Below are 21,908 nucleotides of genomic sequence, written 5' to 3' on the forward strand. Positions count from 1 at the left end.
GATTTTACCCCTAATGCAACGCCGGAAATATGTTGCAATATGCCCTTTTTCGGTGCAATAGCCACAATTGCACCCAAAAAATTTTGTAAAAAAGTGATGCAAAAGGTCTTGTGGTATTAGCCTTCAACCACGAATGTCTTTTGTTGGTTGCAATTTTTTTCTATTACAACACAATTAGGCGTTGCAAGTAGCATCTTAGGGTGCGCTCGTGTAGGTTGCAAATTATCCTATTGCGACGCATCTGCTGTTGCAAAAGGTTCAATTGCATCTTACCCAATGCGTTGCAATGTGTATAATCTTGCGTTGCAAACCATTGTATTGCCACTAACGTGTTTGGGGTGCTATAGGGCAAGCACCTTTATTGCCACTAACGTTGTTTTGGGTGCAATATGTCATTACCTCTATTGCCACCAAGTTTGTTTGGTTGCCACAGGTATACAGTTCTATTACCACCAAAATCGTTTGGAGGCTATAGTTGGAGCACTCTATTGCCATCAAACTTGATTGGTTGTTAGTTGTGATCTCTATTGCTTCGTGAACATTTTGGTGGGCAAAAGTTCATGCCTCTATTACCACCATAATATTGGGTTGCTACATGTGGAAAGGTGTTGCCTCCAAACTTTTGTAGGTATTGCCACATGTCTATTGCCACGCTCAATTATTTGTATCACCATCAATAATTTAAATCAATATAATACATGATCAAAAATAATGAAGCATTTATATATCATTCATGAAACAAGATTGAACAATTAACTGTAAAATTCCTTGACACACGTAGTTCTTCCAAATACAAAGTAATAAGTTCGCAACACCAGATTGTTTCTAACACACATAGTAGCTTATTTTGATAACAAATAAACAACTTGATCAGCAAAGGGTGACTTCAAGACGATCTCATCACTTGATCAGGAAAGAGTGACTTTCAAAATGGTCCATCATCACTTGTTTGCTCCATTATTCGAACTGCCTTAGTTTGCTGAAAAGAAAGAATTACATTTGTTATCAAGAAGTGAGCTGAAATATGAAAAGGAGGCAACAACATCAGGCAGTCATAAATTTTGTTGTGCATCATAAATTTAACAGAATTATGGTAAATACTTTGACAGTAAAAAGAAACATTCACAGCAAATACTTTGACAGTGACAATAGAATTCATTCACAGCAGGTAGTGGAGAACAAAAATTTTCACCTCCTGTCTTTTTGGCGGCTTGACGTCTTTTAGCAGCTTCATCCTTTAGCTGTTTTGTAGTAAGGAATACAGGAACTGTTGTTGTATTTGCTTCTTTGTTGCTTGCAGATGCGGTACTTCTTGTAGTGCGAATGCCGTTTGCCCTTGTATATCAGTGACATGAGATTGAGTCTTTTCCTGGGAATAAAAAATGTTAGAAGGAAATAATTAGGTGCCATTCTATTAAGTATATAATGATAGCAGTAAAAAGTTCTCAATTCACAAACAACCTGATGTGAAGGGACCACATCCTGTGGGGTTGGCTGAACTTCTTCAGTGACATTGTTGTTTGCCTGCATTGATGTTGTAGGTTGGACAATCATTAAATGGTACAGACAATTAGATACAGAACCTAACTAGATAAAGTCATTCAATAACTAGCTTGACAAAGAGGATGTAAAGGGACCACAAACAACCTAATGTGAAGGGAGCACATCAGGTTTTAACTAGCTTGACTACTACCTGCTGAAATGCTGTCTGTCCAGGTGCTGCCTGCATCATCGATAGGAACTCTTTCCTAAGCGCTTGTAAATCATCCTCCCTTGCCTTTTTCATTTCATCGATCTGTCGTGCATGTTCTATCCTTTCGGCTTCCCCTGTCAGCTTCCCATGTTGCAATTTGTTCTTGTAGCTGCTGAAATGATCCCATGAGCTCGAGGTGTTCCTGATGCTGTTGCTCTGCAATACGAATATGATCTTGGCGATCCGCATTCAGCAGTTGCCTTCTAGTTGGCCTTTTTGCCAGATACCCATTACCATGCAACCTGGTTGACTTGCATGCTGTGACTGCCTTGTATGCCTTCTGGAAAATCTCATTCTTTTCCATTTGGGTAATGAAGTTTCCATCTGCATTTCATTCTGCCTCAGAGATAAGGCTGCTTGCTTTGTCCTAAAATTTATAAGGCACAGATGCTGGAATTAGTTGAAGAAGAAATTGCCTGTATTTTTTACTTGGATGGACTATATTAAGTTATGTACTAATTCGTTTAGAACTCACATAGACATCCCTAGATTCTTGGTCTTTCCACTGCCCATCCTTACTATGAGTTATGAACCAAAGTTCCATATCATTGGGCTCCTCACCAGTTTCTGGGTCTCTCTGATATGCCAAGAACATAACAAATTAGTAATTCATGCAAAGGTTGTATATGCGAACTTGCAGTTATTACCTTCTCATAGCTGCACTGAGCAAAAGGCTTTGAGCCTGACAAATGTGTCGTCTTTTTATGGCCTCGAATCTGAGAATTCTGTATGCTCCTTGCCTACAGAATACATAGATTTGAACAATTTTAATGACTCAGACCCATTTGTCTGAAATATGAAATGTCAAGAATGGTAACAAATGTGGAACAAACCTGGAATTTTGCAGTCCTAAAATACTTCAACAGATAGTGCCATTCAACAATATCTAATTCTTCAGGCTTATGTAGCATTCTCTCGTGGTAGCTGTTGTATGCCTTGGCTGTAGCACTGAAAGTTGAACGCCATCCTTTGTACCGCTCCTTAGCAATGCCCCATATGATGCTCCTTGAAGTATCATTATCCTCAATGTCCCACCTAGCCTGTTATATAGTTTATAAGAACATGTAGGTTAGTTGTTATGTTAGTATATAATTTAAATTTGTACAGAAGCAAACATTATCATTACCAATACATCAGTTGCTATTGACTCTTTTACATCTTCATGGATATCTTTCCACGTTCTCACTCCAATAAGTGGTGCCCTTTTCCTTGTAAACATTACTATTTCATCAGTGAACGTGCGGTAGTTGTCACCTGCCGGTCCTCCAAGTCTGGAGAAGTCAAGTTTCATCTTCTGATTGCCCGCCCTGAATCTCTTGGCGGTTGCCTTCAAGCCTTTTAGGGTACCACGTCCTCTTTTCTTTCCATTTTCTGAGCCTATTTCATTGGATCAGAATTTAATAATAGATATTAAGCCACATAATATGCATATTCAGTCACAGAAAACTGAAACAAAATTAATCCCTAATAAACAGTACTTACTATTTCCGTTTCTCCAACGGCGAGCATGAGATGGTGGCTGCACTGGAGCTGTTGGGTTGCTGTCTTGACTGGAATGTATGTGACTGGTAGAATCCAAAAATGCTTCTGCAGATAATATTGTCACATGATGAGCTAGCATAATTTGAAGTTTGACGGAGAATAGTAATTTGTTTGACAATTAGGAGAGGGATATTACTGATGTCATCAAGTTTTCCTTCAACCCCCAACCATTCTTCGTATGTCTTGATTGTGTCCTCCCTGTACATATCTTGAAACTCTGAAAATGAACAATTATATCAGTCAAGAGCGCATTGATTCTACAAATATTGTTAATCTGCTATTTCCTACTACAAAGGTAGAAAATTAACTGGGATATTACTGATGTCATCAAGTTTTGTGAAAACATTCTTTAAGTGATCACTTGCTGTTTATTGACTTCATTTTACTGGGAGGGGAACTCAAATATTTATGCATCATTTAACCAAGCTAATGAATATATATGAAGCACAAGTTTAAATATATCACCAGAAGGAATAACTTAAACATAATGGGCTTCATCATAACTCACCCATGGCTTGTTTCCTTGAATGCATATAAGCTAGCCAATCTTTGTATGCATCTAATTCAGATTGTTCCTCTTCTTCTTCTTCATAGTGATCTGGGCTAACTCTTTTGGATTTAATTGGTATTATGGACACACATCGGACTGGTACTGGATTCTTCGATAAAAGTAACCTGACCTCCCTCTCTGCCTCGTTACTCTCTATCATTCTGAATGCATCAACATCGTAATCGATATCATTCAGTGGTTCTGCCGCAGGATCATTTGCACTTCTCTGCTTGTAGTACATGTAGTCCCTGGACCCATACCCCAATCTTGATTTCATTGTTGTTAGGTTACCAAGCGTGATTTGACTCTTGTCAATTTTATATGTCTTCACAAATTCTTCTCCCTCATCACTCCCCTTGCAAATTACATATATGATCCATTCATCATCCGCTCTACATATAAAAGCAAATAATAGTTCATATTCCACATTGACTAAACATAAAACAACAAAGGAATCATTGTAGAAAGGATGGCAGGGGCAGTTGATCAGTTACCTTTTGTCAGACTCGTTGTGAGACGAAGGCAGCCAATTTTCTGGATCGTGGCAGTCGTCAACTGCATCTTCGGCGGCTGAATGGTTGGTTGCTCTTTGGAACGAAGGTGACCCAAAGAGCGAAGCCGCCGCCCTATGGCTGCTGGACATGACAGGTGGTGTCCCCCTCCCAGATGTTGGTGTGAACATTGCAGGTAGCATCGCCGACTCAGGTGTGTGCAGCGATGTCGACGAGGAATGAGTCCCCCTTGCTGCATCGCTGATCGTCGGCATCCTTCGCCTTCCGTGGAGAATCGTCGCTCTCGGGTGGAACCCTAACTGCGCCCAATGCCGCCGCCTTGCGAAGGGATTACGAAGAAGGAGATCCAGGGATTACGAGGAAGCCAATCGTCGCTCTCGGGTGGAACCCTAACTGCGCCCAATGCCGCCGCCTTGCGAAGGGATTACGAGGAAGGAGATCCAGGGATTACGAGGAAGCCAATCGTCGCTCTCGGTTCTTTGGGGCTTATTATCAATGGGCGTTTAGGCTGACATGTGGGTCCAGTGATTTTGTGGCGCGGTAATTTGGCGCTGCAGATTTCGGATGAAAAAAGGGCGCCGCCTCTTTAGTATTCAAGACTTTAACATATTGCTTGTAGTTGTAATTTATTTAAATTGAAAATTTTGATTACTCAAACTTCGATTTTAGCTTGCCCATTGGATTCATCTAGCGCGATTACCCATTGCACATACCAGGGAGAATTTGTGCCCTAGCCGCTGCTGATCTATCTGCCGGGTTGTGCCTTCGAGAAAGAACATAACTTGAGATACCTTCCATAAAACAGGCATAACTTTTCGCTCGGTTCTCCGTTTTGGCTGAAATTTTTACAGGAGCTTGGCAACGAAAAGTTGCACATATGATTCACCGGACTTTGCCGGTCAGGCCGATCTCAAAAAATTCAAAAAAAATCAGGAAGATAATTAAAAAATTCAGTTTCTGTCCAGCACGCTTTTTGGCATACCTGTTTGATTTTCTGTAGACCACATCTGATCTCTGTTTCAGGTGAAACTTGGTGTGGTTCCTATTCTGGTGTTGCTTGTGCTGAGAAAAATATCAAAAAAATCATTGAAGAAAGAAAATCAAAAACAACTAGGCTTTGCACTAGTGCCTTTTTGGCATTGCTAGTACAATATTTACGGTACTGCCATCCTGATTGTTCTGTGAGTTTCTTCCATTGTTCTTTGTTCCAACTTGTTGTGCTACACGTAGGACACGTCTTAGCCGGCAATTGTGACTTGTACTTTGGATATTTATTGAACTTTGCTCATCTGCACTCGATTTTGTTCCACATACATTCTCCTTACAGAACAGACATTCAGGGAATTTATTGACACAGCATACAAAAATAAATTATCATCATCACTGGAAATGAGGGTGTAATGTACAAGTATGAAATAAAAAACTAATCATTCAATGTTATAATGGACAAGTATCAAATACATCCTCAGTGGTATAATGTACAAGTATTAAATAAAAAATTCATCATCTTCGCCTTCTACCCCAAAAGCAAGTGGTGCAACAACTCCATCATCAATGTATGTGTCATCTTCATCATCTTCGTCATCGCCATCAAAGACCGCATTGTCTGGTTCGTCAACTGCTTCGGTCCGCACCTGAGCAATAACAGAGACATCCCCAGTTGTGCCTTCCTTGTCCGATCTTGACCAATTTGTCAAATCCTGTTGTTCATTGAGTAAATTATTGACTTCGATACCCACATCAATTGAGTCTTCAAGTTCTAATTCAGGCATGGCGAACAAGTCCCTTGGTTTCAACGCAATAACACTGCTCCAACCAGGTTTCTTTACCAGATTCACATAAAACACCTGTTCCGCCTGTGTTGCCAGAATATAGGGTTCATTCTTATACCTGTATCGAGTAGTGTCGATATCAATTACTCCAAATTGATCCTTACTGTATCCTCTGCCTCTGTTGTTAGTGGCAGCAGGCACATCATACCAATCACACTGGAACAAAATAACTTCTTTTTGTCCAGGGAATTCTAATGAGATCATTCTTTTAATTACCCCATACCAGTACATGTTGACAGTACCACCGTTTCCCTTGACAAGCACACCACTATTCTGTGTTACGAGACTTTTCTCAATGTCAATGGTTCGAAATAACCAATTATTGATATAGCATCTATGCAATGTACGAGCTCGATTGTCTGGTCCTTGAGCAAGTGCAAACATCTCTGTACTTACTTCCCCTTTTGCATGTAGATCCCTGATCTTGCCCTCGAACCATCTTACAAATTGTTCCTCGTGTCGCCTTTGAAGATTTCTTGAACCATATTTCTTCAGTTCTTCCATATGCGCACTGCATAGAAATGTATATCACTGTTAGTTCGAAATATAAAATTTGAAAACAATGATTTTCAGTTCTGTAACTTACTCGACCCATTGACTAGCTTCATCACAGTTTGAAATTATGTAGTGCCTCATCTTCCGCATCTCGTCTCCTTCAATGATTTGGATAGTCTGTCCTCTCCTGCTGTAATCCATGTCTGAAAATATGCTCAGACCAGATGGTGGCTCATTCACAGCAATGCTTTCATGTCGATTAACACGATTCAGTTTTGTGTCCACATCCAAGAATCTTGAGCAAAATGTAAGGCACTCCTCGAGTATGTATCCCTCAGCTATTGAACCTTCAGGGTAGGCCTTATTCCTCACATATCCTTTTGCAGTACGTAGGTACCGCTCCACTGGATACATCCATCTATAACATACAGGCCCACTAATTTTAGCCTCTTCAGCTAGGTGAACAGGCAAATGCATCATGATATCAAAAACTGAAGGAGGGAATATCATCTCAAGTCGGCAAACAGTCTCCCTAATTGAACTGCTAAGTTTGTCCAAGTCTGCTTGCACCAGCTCCTTGGAACATAGTGCATTGAAGAAATTACTAAGCTGAACCAATGCGATGACAACTTGTTCTGGCAAAATCCTACGAACCACTAAGGGTAACAGTTTCTGTAGACTTAGATGGTAATCATGAGTTTTCAAGCCAGACACCTTACATGAGTTTAGGTCAACACATCTTCTTATATTGGAGGAAACCCCATCAGGCATCTTCACTCCATATAGAAATGCGCATAAATTTTCCTTATCCTTCTTATCTAACTTGTACAATGCTGCTGGCAAGGTATACTTATCATTCCTAATCACAGGATGCTGATCTGGTCGTATCCCCATATGCTCCATATCAAGTCGGGCCTTCTCCCCATCCTTACATTTACCTTCCAATTCAAGCAGAGTGCCTAATATGCTCTCGCATATATTTTTCTCAATGTGCATAACATCCAAATTATGCCTGATGAGAAAAGAAGACCAGTAAGGGAGTTCAAAAAAAATACTCATCTTCCTCCAGTTGTGCCATCTTTGGTCTTCGTCACGTTTCCTTTTTCTCGATGCCTTCTTTCCAAATCGAACTTGTTCAAAGCTTTCAAACTCTTCAAGTATCTGTGCACCTGTCAGTGGTACTGGAGCCTCCCTGGTTTCAACCTTGTTGTTGAAGCTGACCTTGTTCTTGCGCCATGGATGGTCCGAGGGCAAGAAACGACGATGTCCCATGTAGCAGTGCTTCATCCCATGTTTCAACCACAAATAATCAGTATCTTTGTGGCAGTATGGACATGCAAACTTTCCTTTCGTGCTCCAACTAGAAAGCATAGCATAAGCTGGGAAGTCATTAATTGTCCAGAGTAGAACAGCATGTAATTTAAAATTTTGTTTAGTCTGTGCATCCCATGTTGGAACACCCTTTTCCCAAAGCTCCTTCAGCTCTAATATAAGGGGCCTCAAATATACATCAATATCCATTCCAGGAGATTTTGGACCAGGTATCAACATTGATAGCAACCAGTTAGATTGTTTCTGACACAACCACGGAGGCAAATTGTAAGGTATAAGGATAACAGGCCATATGGTGTATGTAACATTTTGCATCCCAAAGGGATTGAAGCCATCAGAAGCAAGACCAAGCCTAATATTACGACCATCTTGTGCAAACCATCCATATTCTTTATCCACGTGCTTCCATGCCAATGAGTCAGCAGGGTGACGCATTTTTCTATCTTTGACCAATTCTTTCTTATGCCATTGCATCTCCTCAGATAACTGCTTCGACATGTACATTCTTTGCAGCCGAGGAATAAGAGGAAAGTAGCGTAGGATCTTCACTGGAAATCGCTTCTTAACAGTAGCACCATCCACAACCTCATTATTAGAGGTTTTATCTACAACTCTCCACCTAGACTCCCCACATGTGGGACATGTCTCCAGCATTTTGTTTTCCTTAAAAAATAACACACAATCATTCTTACATGCGTGTATCTTGATATAGTCCAAGCCTAGGTCTCGTACCACCCTTTGCACTTTATCCAAGGAGTCAGGGATACAATGGCCTTCAGGGAGAACCTTTGAGAACAGATTAAGTATGGCCTCCAATGCTGAGTTACTAATTCCGTACAAGCACTTTATCTGAAAAAGTTGCACGATAAAAGAGACCTTAGTTGCATCTTTGCATCCTGGATACAATTCCTTCTTTGCCTCCTCTAATAGTTTCAAAAATATCTCTGCTTCCTTATTTGGTTTCTCACCAGCATCTATGATTTGTCCATGTATAGAGCCACTGATAATGTTTCTAATCAGAGTATTAGTGGCAGCAGGATTATCACCTGCGTCTTCATCATCATCTTCTCCAAAATAAGGTGCTGCGTCAGCTGTAGGTTGTGCATCTTCAGGTTCTCTTATACCAGTATTGCGATCAGGATTGACACCATGATTCACACGACCCTCAGCTGATGAACAAGTTTGGCCTTCGAATTCATTATTGATGAAACAATCAGCAAACCCTCTAGTAACTAAATGAAGCTGAATCTGAAACACGTTATGATATCTTATCATGCATTGACATGTAGCACATGGGCACGCAACAGATCCACCAGCTCGTCGCGATGATGATGTGCCAAAGTTTTCAATAAAACTTCGGAAATTCGCCTTCCAACTCCTATCTGCGTGTGATGCCATTTATCTGCATGCATGTTTGCAATGAGAGATCATGATCTAGCATGGATATATGCAGGGGAGATATACAGTGGCGGGTCCAGGATTTGGATCATGGGTATTCAAAATTTGTAATGGTAAAAAAAATCACAACCTAAATCATGTTTCAGACCAAAAATTAAAATCACGCTAGTATGAGCACTTATCTTCCGTGAATCACACAAGTATGTTTCAGACCATAGATCAGTTAATTAAATCAAGAATAGAGTGGTGGAAATTCTATCTTTGTTCTTTATTAGTGTGTGCGTGGAAATAATTCTTCAGTTCCCAGGTGCTGGAAATATCGAACAGGTTGGTGGAATTCTTTTTCAGTTCACAGATAACAATTGTGTTGGTAATACTGTGTGTGTTCTTCAGGAAATAAATCAAGAATAAACAGTATTTATGCAACAAAACAAACACAGTACATGCATTTTTTTCTACAGTAGTCAAACAATGTATCTACTTAGAATTGGTCTCGCGCGCAAGAGTACGAAGACCGGCAACCACAAAGGAAGAAATTCTTCAGAATTCTCACCGGCGATCGGGCACGGCGACCCAGCTGCAGTACACTCAATTGGACTCCTCGGCGGACGATGATTCCAATTAAGCCCTTGGCAAGAACTCGAAAGAAACGCAGCACTCAAATTGAAGTGACAACTGCAGATGATTGATTAAGCTCGAAAGTTGGGGTTCTACAAACCGAAAGACGGCGACTGTTCAAAGATAGATTGATCTAAAGCAAAACCCTCCTAACCTAATGGCAGCTGCTGTGTATATAGAAGAGAGGCTAGGGGGCGGCCAAGGGGGTGGCCGAGCAACCCTAGGGAGTACAAGGCCTTCGGGCCCAAAAACTGGCATCGCTGCATTCAGACAGATTCTGGTCGTCATGTTGTTTCGACGATTCCTATCGACTCCGTACATATTTTGATATGGGATCAGTTGGGTTGGAAAGCTTATCTCCTTAGCTTTCCAACAATATATATAATGCCCAAAACGGAGCCCGTATGTGGCCTGGGCGTCCGTTTTCGTGATGCCTGCTCCTGCAGTCCGAACCGGACTCGCGAATAAATCGGACTTCAATGTGGATTGGGCTTTGAACTCTATCTTCGCTTGGGCCTTGGTCATATGCGTATTAGTCATGTCCTCATCAGAAGGGGACTCCCGACTGGACCTTCTGTTGGGCCTGTTTTCTGTTTTCTCTTTTTGATTTATATCTAGAGGATATATTACATATGCGATTTTGATCTGTTGGGCCTGATGGAGATATATATATACATACATACATACATACATACATAAGCATACGAGATCAAGACAACCGCAACGGGCCTTCTGTGGGCTGTCGTGCGTCGCTCGGCACCGCCTCGCCGCCCCGTCTCCACAGCGCCGCCGCCGCCGCTCTCGTCATCCAGCGCCGCCTCGCTGCCTCTTCCGAGCTCCTCGCCCGGTGCCACCCCCTTCTCCAGTTCGTTTGACAATTTGTCCTAGTCGATCTATCGATTTGTTCCAGTTTGTTTGACGATTTGTTCTAGTTTAAGTGCAACCAAGGAACACTTGTGTGGAGGCCCACTTGTAAGAACAAAAACCGTGGTGATAGAAAAATTTAACTGCAACCAAGGAACACTTGGTTGCAATAAGTCTGTTACAGTTGCAACGACTACGACTAGTTGGACAACCACGCAAAATTGTGGCAATACGTCCATGCTATTGCATCTCGCAGAAAGAAAGGATGCAATAGCCACCTATCTATTGCCACAATGCACCAAGCAATTTGCAACACAAATCAAGGGTTGCGAAATTGCCGTTCAGAAGCAACCAACGCTAATATGGTCGCCATAGCACCTTTCTATTGCAACACACGAAGTACTAATGCAACTTATAATTGGTGTAGCAGTATTTCCAACCAATTGCAACACAAATCCTAAAAATAGGTGCATTAGGGACACCCTGTTGCAACACGAAACATAAATATCGCAACACAATTTATGTGTAGTAATAGGCATGCATATTACTACCAAATCACTCTTTCGGTGCCATAGTACCCACCTATTGCACCCAAATCAGTGGTGTTGCCTAAATTTTTCGTGGTTATAGGGGGAAAATCTAGTAGTGCTTCAAAAAGCATCATGCGGATCCAACCCAGCACCGTGAAGTTGACCCCCAAGCGGAAACAGTCTTTCGACGCTGTTGCCCCCCGAGTCCATACTAAGACGAGGAAGATGCTTGTTAGAAAAATCCGGAAGGAAGCTGGGCCGTCTTCTACCAGTCAAGAAGCTCCGGTTGCTGGCTAGGTTTGGATCACCCCTCTCGTAGTTGGCCTTCTGTACATGCACATTTTATCTTGATTACGCTCCCCTTTCTTGCAGTCCGTCGTTGTGGACATTTCCAGTGGGGAGGAACCGGCATGCCAAAAAGACTCAGCTCCAGAAGATTTCCTTGCACCCGTCAGCGCTTCGGTTGCCCTTCAAAATCCCGAGCCGAAAACCCTGGAAGGCCCTGCGACGCCGGTTGATGCTCCGGTCCCCGTTCAAGATCTGCATGAGCCGATTGTTGCTGCATCAGTCGTTAGCTCCTTTCCAGAAAGGCCAGCTGTCACTTTATCGACTGCCAGTCTTTCCCCGGAAGGGGTACGCCCGCAAGTGCCGACTGCTGCTTCATCGGCTGTCACCCCTCCTTCTGAAAGGATGAGACCCCAAGAGCCGACCATCGCTTCTCCCGCTATCACCGTTCCTCCTCCAGAAAAGACGCGTCCTCAGGAGCCGATCATCGCTTCATCGGCTGTCGCTACTCCCCCCCAGGATAGGTATGTTTTACCACCAGATCATTTTCGTTCTTTTCTGTGCTGCTCTACTCACATGCCTCCCTTCAGGGCCTGAACCTCTTGGAATTGCTCGCGTCTATCACCCCTCCTTCTGAAAGGATGAGACCCCAAGAGCCGACCATCACTTCTCCCGCTGTCACCGTTCCTCCTCCAGAAAAGACGTGTCCTCAGGAGCTGATCATCGCTTCATCGGCTGTCACTACTCCCCCCTAGGACAGGTATGTTTTACCACCAGATCATTTTCGTTCTTTTCTGTGCTGCTCTACTCACATGCCTCCCTTCAGGGCGTGAACCTCTCGGAATTGTTCGCGTTTGATCCTGCATCTATTGGATCGGCCATATTAGAAGCCGATGATCCTCAACCGGATTCGACCAGAGTTGCTGGTCAGCTTCTCCGTGTGAAGGACCTTCTGTCAGCTCCGATCGACGCCCTGGTCCAGGACTACAATGCGGTAAGGTAGATCCTCGAGGAGATCAATTCTCAGCTTCCCATGGCTCTTCAAATCAAGCTCTGGCCGATCGGGCACCTCCCTTTCTTTCGGGCAAGAGTAGCACAAGCTCATCACAGGATTGAGACCCGTCGCTCTCAAACCCCCTTGAAGGCCAACATTGCCGAGAGGTGCTGGTCGGTTAATAAGAAGAAAGCTGTTTTGGACGCCAAGGCTGACACGTCTGTGCACACTCAACGGCTTCTTCTTCTAGAGAAGGAATTAGAAGACCTCAAGAAACGCATCCAAGAAGAAAAAGACCTTATTGCAAGCTGCAAACGGGAAGCAGAAGCCCTGACTGCTCAACTGAAGGTGGATCTAGCCGAGCTGAGTGCTCTAAGTAAGCAGTGGTGCTAGGAGTGGACGAGGAAGACGAAGCATTGATTGCTGAAGCTGACCGTGTCCGTCTCGAGGCCATCACTGCCATCGACGAATTTCTTCAGTAGGCTTGCTTCTTTAACAGATAAACTTGTATGTGTACATTTTAAACTCTAAAGTCGATGGTCACACATCGGCTGTTCGACGGTCCCAATGTGCTAGGCATTTTAAAACCCTAGAGTCTATGGTTATACATCGGCTATTCTATCAACTTAGTGTGCTGGGCACAAAATGCTTCTCGTTTTCTTTTATATATGTGGGTCAACTGCATGCATCGGCCTTCTTTCCTTGTTCTTATTTTAGCACATGTTGCCAGTTTCACATATACGGGCCATCGAGTTCTGTCGGTTTGTACCCTTCCGCACAGCTTCAGCACTCCCTTATTCAGGCCCATTGGTCACATCGGCTTATAGCCTGATGTACAACGTCAGCTTCACCGCTCACCATCCCACGTGCTCGAGAAGTATCTCTTGAGATGCTGACCGTTGACCACCACCGGGAACTTAATGGCATATAATTCTTCAAGCATGTATGCATTACCAGATAAGACTTGGTCAACCCTATAAGGCCCATGCTAATTTGGAGACCACTTGCCATACGCTGCATCTTTAGTCCCTAATGGTAGCACCACTTCCCAAACCAGATCTCCAACTTGGAATTCTTTCAGCTTGACTTTCTTGTTGTATGCGTAGGCTACTTTGGCCTTATTTTCCTTGATCTTTTCAAGTGACCAAAGCCTGAGTTCCGTGAGGTCTTCTACATTATCATTCATCAGCGTAGCATACTCTTCAGCTGTTAAGTCATTCTGGAATTCTACACGCCTTGAGCCGGCCGTAATTTCCCACGGTAAAACAGCCTCTTGTCCATACACCAGGTGATAAGGAGAAGTTTTCGTTGCTCCATGGCAAGATATACGGTACGCCCACAACGTCTCTGATAAGACCTCGTGACAACGGCTAGGATACTTATCAATCTTTCTCTTGATCAACTTGGTGAGGCTCTGATTGAATGTCTCAGCTTGTCCATTTGCTTCAGCATAATATGGAGATGACCTGATAAATTTGATGCCCATGTTGGCGGCAAATTTCTTGAATTCTTCTAAAATAAAGACCGAGCCTCCATCTGTTGTGATGGTCTGAGGGATCCCGAACATATGAATGACATGTTCCTTGACAAAATTGATAACATCTTTGGATGCCACTGAATTCATGGGAACCGCCTCTACCCACTTGGTAAAGTAGTCCATGATGGCCAAAATAAATTGGTGGCCTCTGCTGGATGGAGGATTAATTTTGCCGATCATGTCCATCCCCCAGCCTCTGAACGGCCACAGTTTGATAATGGGATTCATCACTGACACTGGTACCATCTGAATCTTTCCGAACCTCTGACATGCTTGACATCCTTTATAATATTTGAAGCAGTCTTCAAGCATGGTGGGCCAGTAATACCCAGATAGCCTAATCAGCCACCTCATCTTGTCGGTGTTTAACCGGCTGCCCACGCAAATCCAGCTGCGAGAAGTTTAGCTATTTCCCGCTTAATCGCCTCACGCTTGTCGTGGGCAAACCTTCGCAGGCGTTGCTTTTTCGGCACAGCCTTTGGGTGTACATTTAGACTATTCTCGATCAGCTCCCTAGGCACCCCTGGCATATCCGTTGGTTTCCATGCGAATATGTCTCGGTTAGCCCGTAGGAAACTGATGAGCGCGAGTTCCTATTTCTCACCTAAGCCCGCGCCAATAACGACTGTCCTAGATGGATCACCCTCCTGGAGCTAGATCGTCTTGAGGGCCACGTCATCCGTCGACTGGATGCTCGACTTGCTGGCCTTTCTCGAAGGAATCTCCAGCCTGGACTGAGAGAGCTGCTGCGCGGCCACGAGTACTTCTCCCGAAGCATCTGGCACACGAGTAGTCGAAGCGTATTGGATCGCCTCCTGACTACAGTCATACGACTTCTTCAAGTCGCCCCGGAGAGTGAGTACTCCACTGAGTCCTGGCATCTTGAGAAGCAGATAAATGTAATGTGGCACTGCCATAAACTTGGCGTGCCGGATGACCCAATATTGCATGGTAAGAAGATTCGAAGTTAGCCACTTCGAATTTGATGAATTCAGTGCGGTAGTTCTCCCTCATGCCGAAGGTGACTGGTAGAACTACCATACCAAGTGGGTGTGCCACATTACCTGGGATGATGCCATAGAAGGGGGACTTGCTCAGAACCAGCATGTCCTTGAAGTCCAGGCCCATCTTCCTCAGAGTGCTGGCAAAGATGAGGTTAAGACCGCTCCCACCATCGATGAGCACCTTGGTGAGCCTGACCTCTGCCACCATAGGATCCAGAACTAGGGGAAACTTGCTAGGCTCCGAAAAGCTCGTCCACTGGTTGTCGCGGGAGAACAAGATGGGGACCTCCGACCAACGGAGTGATCGTGGTACCGCCGGCTCGATGGACATGATCTCCCAAAGAAGCAGCTTCTGGTCCCGCCTGGAGCCGAAATCCCCATCACCTCCGAAGATGACGTTGACGGTCTTCGAAGCGTTCTGGAACTTCGGGTTGCGACCTTGGTCCTCTTGGTCGTCATCCTCGGGTTATTTGTCCGCAGGCTTCTTGTTCTTCCTGCCTCCACCGGAGTTGCTGAACGTCCTCCGGAGTTGGTAGCAATCGATGGCCGCGTGATTGGCACCTGGATGCCATGGGCACTTCTTCTGCAGGAGCTTCTCAAACTCCTCCTGTGTCGTTAACTTCTTGCCTCGCGAGGGACGATCCATAGCCGCAATGAGATCATCTAGCTTGCGTTTTTAGGGTGGACCCGAATAGTCCCGCTGGCCTTTGTCATTGCGGTTGTCGTTTGGGCGCCACAGATTGCTATCTTGGCGCTGCGGGAACCGCTCCCGCATCTTCTCCTCCTGCTTGGACCAATCGTGCATCATATCATGAAGGCCCGCAACAGTCTTCGGCCTGTTCCGCCCAAAGTCCCTGTAGATGCTTGGGTCAGTGATGCCGTTGTAGAAACAGTCGATGATGTCATCCTCCGAGATGTTCGCGATGGTGGCGCGGACGTCGAAGAAGCGACGTGTGTAGGACCGCAGGAGCTCGTTACGTTCCTATTTACACTGAGCAAGATCATGATGAGTACCTGCATGAGCAATCGCTCCCTGGAACTTATCGATGAAGACCCTCTTGAGCCATTCCCAGGAGTCGATGGAGTTATTGCTTAGGCTCTCCAGCCACCTGAGTGGCGCAGGGTCTAAAGCCATCGGGAATAGACGACCTTGGTGATGTTCGAGCCCCCTGCGACCTCAATGGCCGTGGAGTAGCAATGTAGCCACTGCTGAGGAGCCTACTTGCCATCGTACTTGGTGATGCTGATCGGCTTGAAGCCCTCAGGGTACTTGTAGCTGCTGAAACGTGCAGAGAAAGCTGGGAATCGGTCGCTACAATCAGTACCTTTGGTTTCGACTTCTTCTCGGACCTTGCGCCTGGAGGAGATCACGGACCGCGTGTCGCAGCCTTCATTGATGTGCTGGCGCATGTCTTCTAGAGGAAGTAGATGGTTGACCTGTCACGGGTTACCCCCTGGAGGTGGCTGCTGCCTCCCGCCAGGGGCCTGGCTCCCATGAGCGTTGTCATTGTTGAGGCTGGGCTGAGGTCGAGGATGTCCGCCAGCCATTCGGCTGTGGCCCTGGCTGCGGCTCTCGCCCACACGCTCATCCCTGATGGTGGACGCTGGGTTATGCTGATCCAGCTGGATCCAAGCCCTCTGCACGTAAAGAAGTGCTTGACGCACATTCGGGTCATTACTGCGCTCGAGGATGGCCGTAACCCTGGCGATGTTGTCCACCGGAGTCCTGAAGCCTCGTTCGCTTACGGTGGCAAACTCAGGATCAAGCTCGCGATGCATAGATCGCCTACGCTCGTTAGCCCTCCTCCGCCGGATTGTGCGAGCCCTGTTTCTGGCCCTCCGCGCCTCACGATCGGCGTCATTCTCGTCGCCAGCGTTGGCTGTGACCTCGTCTTCAGAGAGCGCTTCAAATTCGATGATGGGAAGATCCCCATCGACCTCGCCTTCTTCTGCCATTAGCACCTGGTGGGAGGCGAGCTCATCGGAGCTTGCGTCGACTAGTTCTGTCGAGTCCTCCGCCACGGTAGCCAACGGCCTACCCTCCTGGAAAGGTAGAGGCTCGAGATGGGCCACAAGTCGAGCCTCGGCCTTGAGTAGATCCGAGAGCTGCATCCCCCTCCAATGTACGAAGCGCCCCTCGGGTGTGGAGGTGATCATCAGATCACTGGCGCCAAAACTACCCAAGGCCCCCCGACGTGCGGTGGCTTCGGGCCCTCCAAGTTGGAGCAGGGAATGCAGGTCCTCCTCTAATGCAGAGAAAGACTCGGAGAAGTTGGCCCCCTGAAGATCAGTGGCCAAGTTGCGTGAACCGAGTTGAGATCGGTTACGCGAATCCTTAGATTGGAACGAATCCAACCCAAGGGAACTTGCCATAACGCTGGATGAAGTCGAGCCTGGAGCAGACTCGACCTCGATCTTTGTTGCGGAAGTATGTGCCGACAAGTCGTCGAGCCCGTCGACGAACTTGTCGAGATCGCTACGGGGATCCGCAGTGGAAGTCTTTGGCTTCATGTCGATGAGGAATCGACGAAAGTTGCCTGCACCGTCTGCGATGCAGACCCACGAGCCAAAAACAAATGTCGTGCCCTGAGAGGGAACTGACCTGGAGAATTGGAAAATTGCCATCAAGCTCGCCGGTGGATCTTCGACGCGCTCCCCTACCTGGCGCGCCAGCTGTCGGTGTTTAACCGGCTGCCCACCATGGGATATGCCCAAGGTGGTAAGTTTTGGGTGAGGAGATGCCAGATTAGGAACTCGAAGGTGCAAGGAACACAAAGCTTAGACAGGTTCGGGCCACTAGGTGCGTATTACTCTACGTCCTGTATGGTGGTTTGTATTGCCTTTGGTGTAGTATGATCTAGAGATCGTGTTTTGAAAGGGGTCCCTGCCCTCCCTTATATATCCAAGAGGCCAGGGTTACAAAGATACTAACCAACACCAGCTAAGGAATCATACCAGAACGTATCTCGAGTAGATTCCCTCTGTATCGGCTAGCTCTATCTCCTACTTAAACAGGATAAATAAGAGATAAACGAGATAAATAAGAGATAAGACAGACTTAATCTCTTAAACCTTTTTAAACTATGTTATGTACATAGTCCCGTGGCCCCGGGTCTAACACATCTTTTGAGCCGATTGGTGAGTCCCGTAGGTTCCTTCGTGGACTTCATGTAAGAGCCGATTGGACTCAATCGGTCCTAGGCACTTGAGTAGCAATCCTTCCAAAGTCCTATAGAACATGTCGTCTCCTATCAGGGCATATCTCATAGCCTTGTAGCATATCCTCTTTGGTGCCCCCCGAGCCGAATCCTTCAAATAATTGAAGATATCGGCTCTCCAGTCGCCTTGGTCTAGGAGGTGCACCTGAAGGTCGGTTCCATCTGTCACAGCCTTGTACCCTGAAGCCATCTATGCCAAATCATTAGCTTTCGAGTTTCGTGCCCTAGGTATCCAATAGAAATTTATGTACCTGAACTGGGTCATCAGCTCTTGGCATTGTACCCAGAGTGGGAAAAGCAACTTGCTCTCACATCAGTAATCTTCTGTGAGCTGTGAGATTACCAATTTTGAGTCCCCAAAAATTTTCACTGCTTCAGCCCCGGCCTCCAGGAGCAATTCCATACCTCTACGCACCGCTTCATATTCTGCCAGGTTATTGGTGCAAGCGGTATGCAATCTGATTGAAAAAGAATTCGTGGCCCCTCGAGGCAATACCAGTAAGATACCGATGCAACATCCATCTCCGCAAACTGACCCGTCAAAGTACATGGCCCATGCGCGTATGGAAAGTACTGCTATATTACTATTAACCCTCTCTGCAATAAGATCCACCAATGCTTGCACTTTTACCGCCTTTGCGGGTTGATATCAGATATCGAATTCTGACAATGCAAACATCCATTTTCCCAATCGGCCTTTCAACACAGGAGCTGATAGCATATGTTTTATGATATCCGATTTGCAGATGATAATTACCTCGGCTGATACCAGGATATGACGAAGCTTGGTGCATGTAAAAAATAAACAAAGGCATAACTTTTCAATATCAGGATACCTTGTTTCCGTGTCTAACATCATTCTACTAAGGTAGAACACAACCCTCTCTCTGTTGTTATGCACTTGTATCACTACTGACACGATGGAGGTGTCACCTACTGATAGGTACACATAAAATGGCCTATCTTGTTGGGGTGGGACAAGCACAGGTGGCTTTGTCAGATACTCCTTGATCTCTTCAAATGCCTGCTGCTGCTCTGCCCCCCAGCAAAACTCTTCATTGGCTTTAATTTTTACCAGCTCCATGAAAGGCTCAATCCGCACGGAGAGATTGGAAATAAACCTTCTGACAAAGTTAATCTTACCAATAAGCTGCTAGAGCTCCCTCTTCGTAGTAGGTGGCACCATGGTGCGCACCGTTTCTTGACTTTTTAGGCCGATCTCAATTCCCCTTTCATGAACCAAAAAACCCAAAAACTGACCGGCCGACACGCCAAAAGCGCACTTCTTCGGATTCATTCTAAGCCCGAACCTTCTAGTTCGTTCCAGAACCTATCGTAAGTCTTCCAAATGTCCTTCAACTGATGCAGACTTCACCACGACATCATCAATATAGATTTCCACCAGCTTGCCGATCAAGTCATGAAAAATGTAGTTCATAGCACATTGATATGTAGCGCCAGCATTCTTCAACCCAAAAGTCATAACCACATATTCAAACAGACCTACTGCCCCAGGTACTCTGAATGCAGTTTTGTTTATATCTTCGGGAGCCATGAAGATCTAGTTATAACCAGCGTTGCCATCCATGAAACTCAAGATCTTATGACTGGCAGCCGTGTTAATTAATGTCTCCGCAACAGGCATCGGATATTCATCCTTTGGAGTAGCCCTGTTGAGATCTCTGAAGTCCACGCAGACTCGCCATCGGCCATCCTTCTTCTGCACAGGTATGACACTTGAAATCCACTGAGCATACCTGCAAGGCCTGATAAATCCTGCTTCTAGCATCTTCTCTACTTCCTTTTTAACTTCAACCAGGACCTCAGCCTTCATCTGTCGTGCCCGCTGCTGAAATGGCCGAAATCCATTCTTGAGAGGGAGCTGATGCTCGACTATGCTTTTGTCCAACTCAAGCATTTCCGTGTAATCCAGGCGAAGCAATCTGCGTATTCCTTTAACAAGGCTATCATCGGCTCTCGTAAACATGGGCGTAACTTTTTGCTGACAAATATTGGTCGTGGCTTATCCCCAGGACCAATATCTATTTCATCAAGCTCGTCAGCCAATGTAAACACATATCCTAGTTTCCCATCATCTGTTAAATCAATACTGCAGATGGACAAAGAAGATAATAAAAAGAATTTTGGCCGATTGTCGAGATCGGCCGCTCCATGTCTTTCATTGCTTTTTGAAACTTTACAAAAAGAGTAAGGCCGGCTGACAAAGCGGGCCTCCCTGTAACTGCTATGACTATGCACAACACTTGACATCAAAAGTTTACACTTTATTTTTTGGGGCCGATCGCAGGAATCGGCCTCATTAAGTGTGTCGGAGCAGCTTATTCTCCGTGACTCATCTACTCTGTAAAGCCAGTGGATAAGACCTGCCTCACCTTGTTTTTTGTAGCTTCAATGCGGTCGCAGCCCTCCAAACTGATCCCTGATATCAGCTCCTGGTCCTCCGCATCCCAAATGCTCATAGCAGCATGCAAGATCTCGATCGAGTCATCTGCGTGAACCACCTCTACCTCATCTCCATCCCACTGGATTAAACACTGATGTATTGTGGAAGGGATGCAGCAGTTGGTATGAATCCAATCCCTGCCAAGTAGAACGTTGTATGTGCTCTTGCTATTGATGATGAAGAAAGAGGTTGGGACGGTCTTGTTTCCGATGGTCAGATCCACACTGAGGACGCCTTGAGCTTCTGAAGTCTGTCCGTTGAAGTCACTTAGCGTGACATTTGTCTTAATCAGGTCTCCGGTGGACCGCCCCAAGCAGCGCAGAACTGAATATGACACTATGTTAACTGCCGCTCCTGTGTCCACCAACATCTTATTAACGGGCTGGCCGTTTATGTAACCCTTGAGATATAAAGCCTTCAAATGCTTGTAAGTCTTTGCTTGTGGCTTCTCAAATATTATCGGCCAGGGTCCCAAATCCAGCTGAGCTATATATACTGACTCCTCATGAGCTCGAGCGTGGAATTCTGCAGGGAGCACAAATACCATATGCATATCAGCCGATGTCCTCACATCGGCTCTTGTCGACTTCAGCCGCCACTCCTTCCTAGGAGGGTGCGACTCCCTTTCCTACACATGGTTTGAGATATCTGGCTTCAGCTTCTTCTAGGCTGCGCAACCGCTGAACCCTGCATTTCTGAGAATGATTGAGTCCATCAGGGCACCACCGCGAATGATGATACTTATCTTCTTCTTCCTCAAAGTCCACCCTCCGAACCTGCTCTTGCTGAGTTGGAATAGGTCCCAAACGTTGAAAAACCTAGACCCCCTTTGCATCTGATTTCACAGGTCCGCACTCTGGGCAGTCTCTGGTAGTAGGCAATCGACTCATGCCAGAATTCCAACAATATATGAAGAACGAGCAATGCCAATGATCATGCGCGTCTTCATGTTTCTTCAAACACTTTCCAGTATGGTGCTC

This window comes from Panicum hallii, chromosome 4, assembly GCF_002211085.1.
Source record: "Panicum hallii strain FIL2 chromosome 4, PHallii_v3.1, whole genome shotgun sequence".
NCBI classification, from domain to species: domain Eukaryota; kingdom Viridiplantae; phylum Streptophyta; class Magnoliopsida; order Poales; family Poaceae; genus Panicum; species Panicum hallii.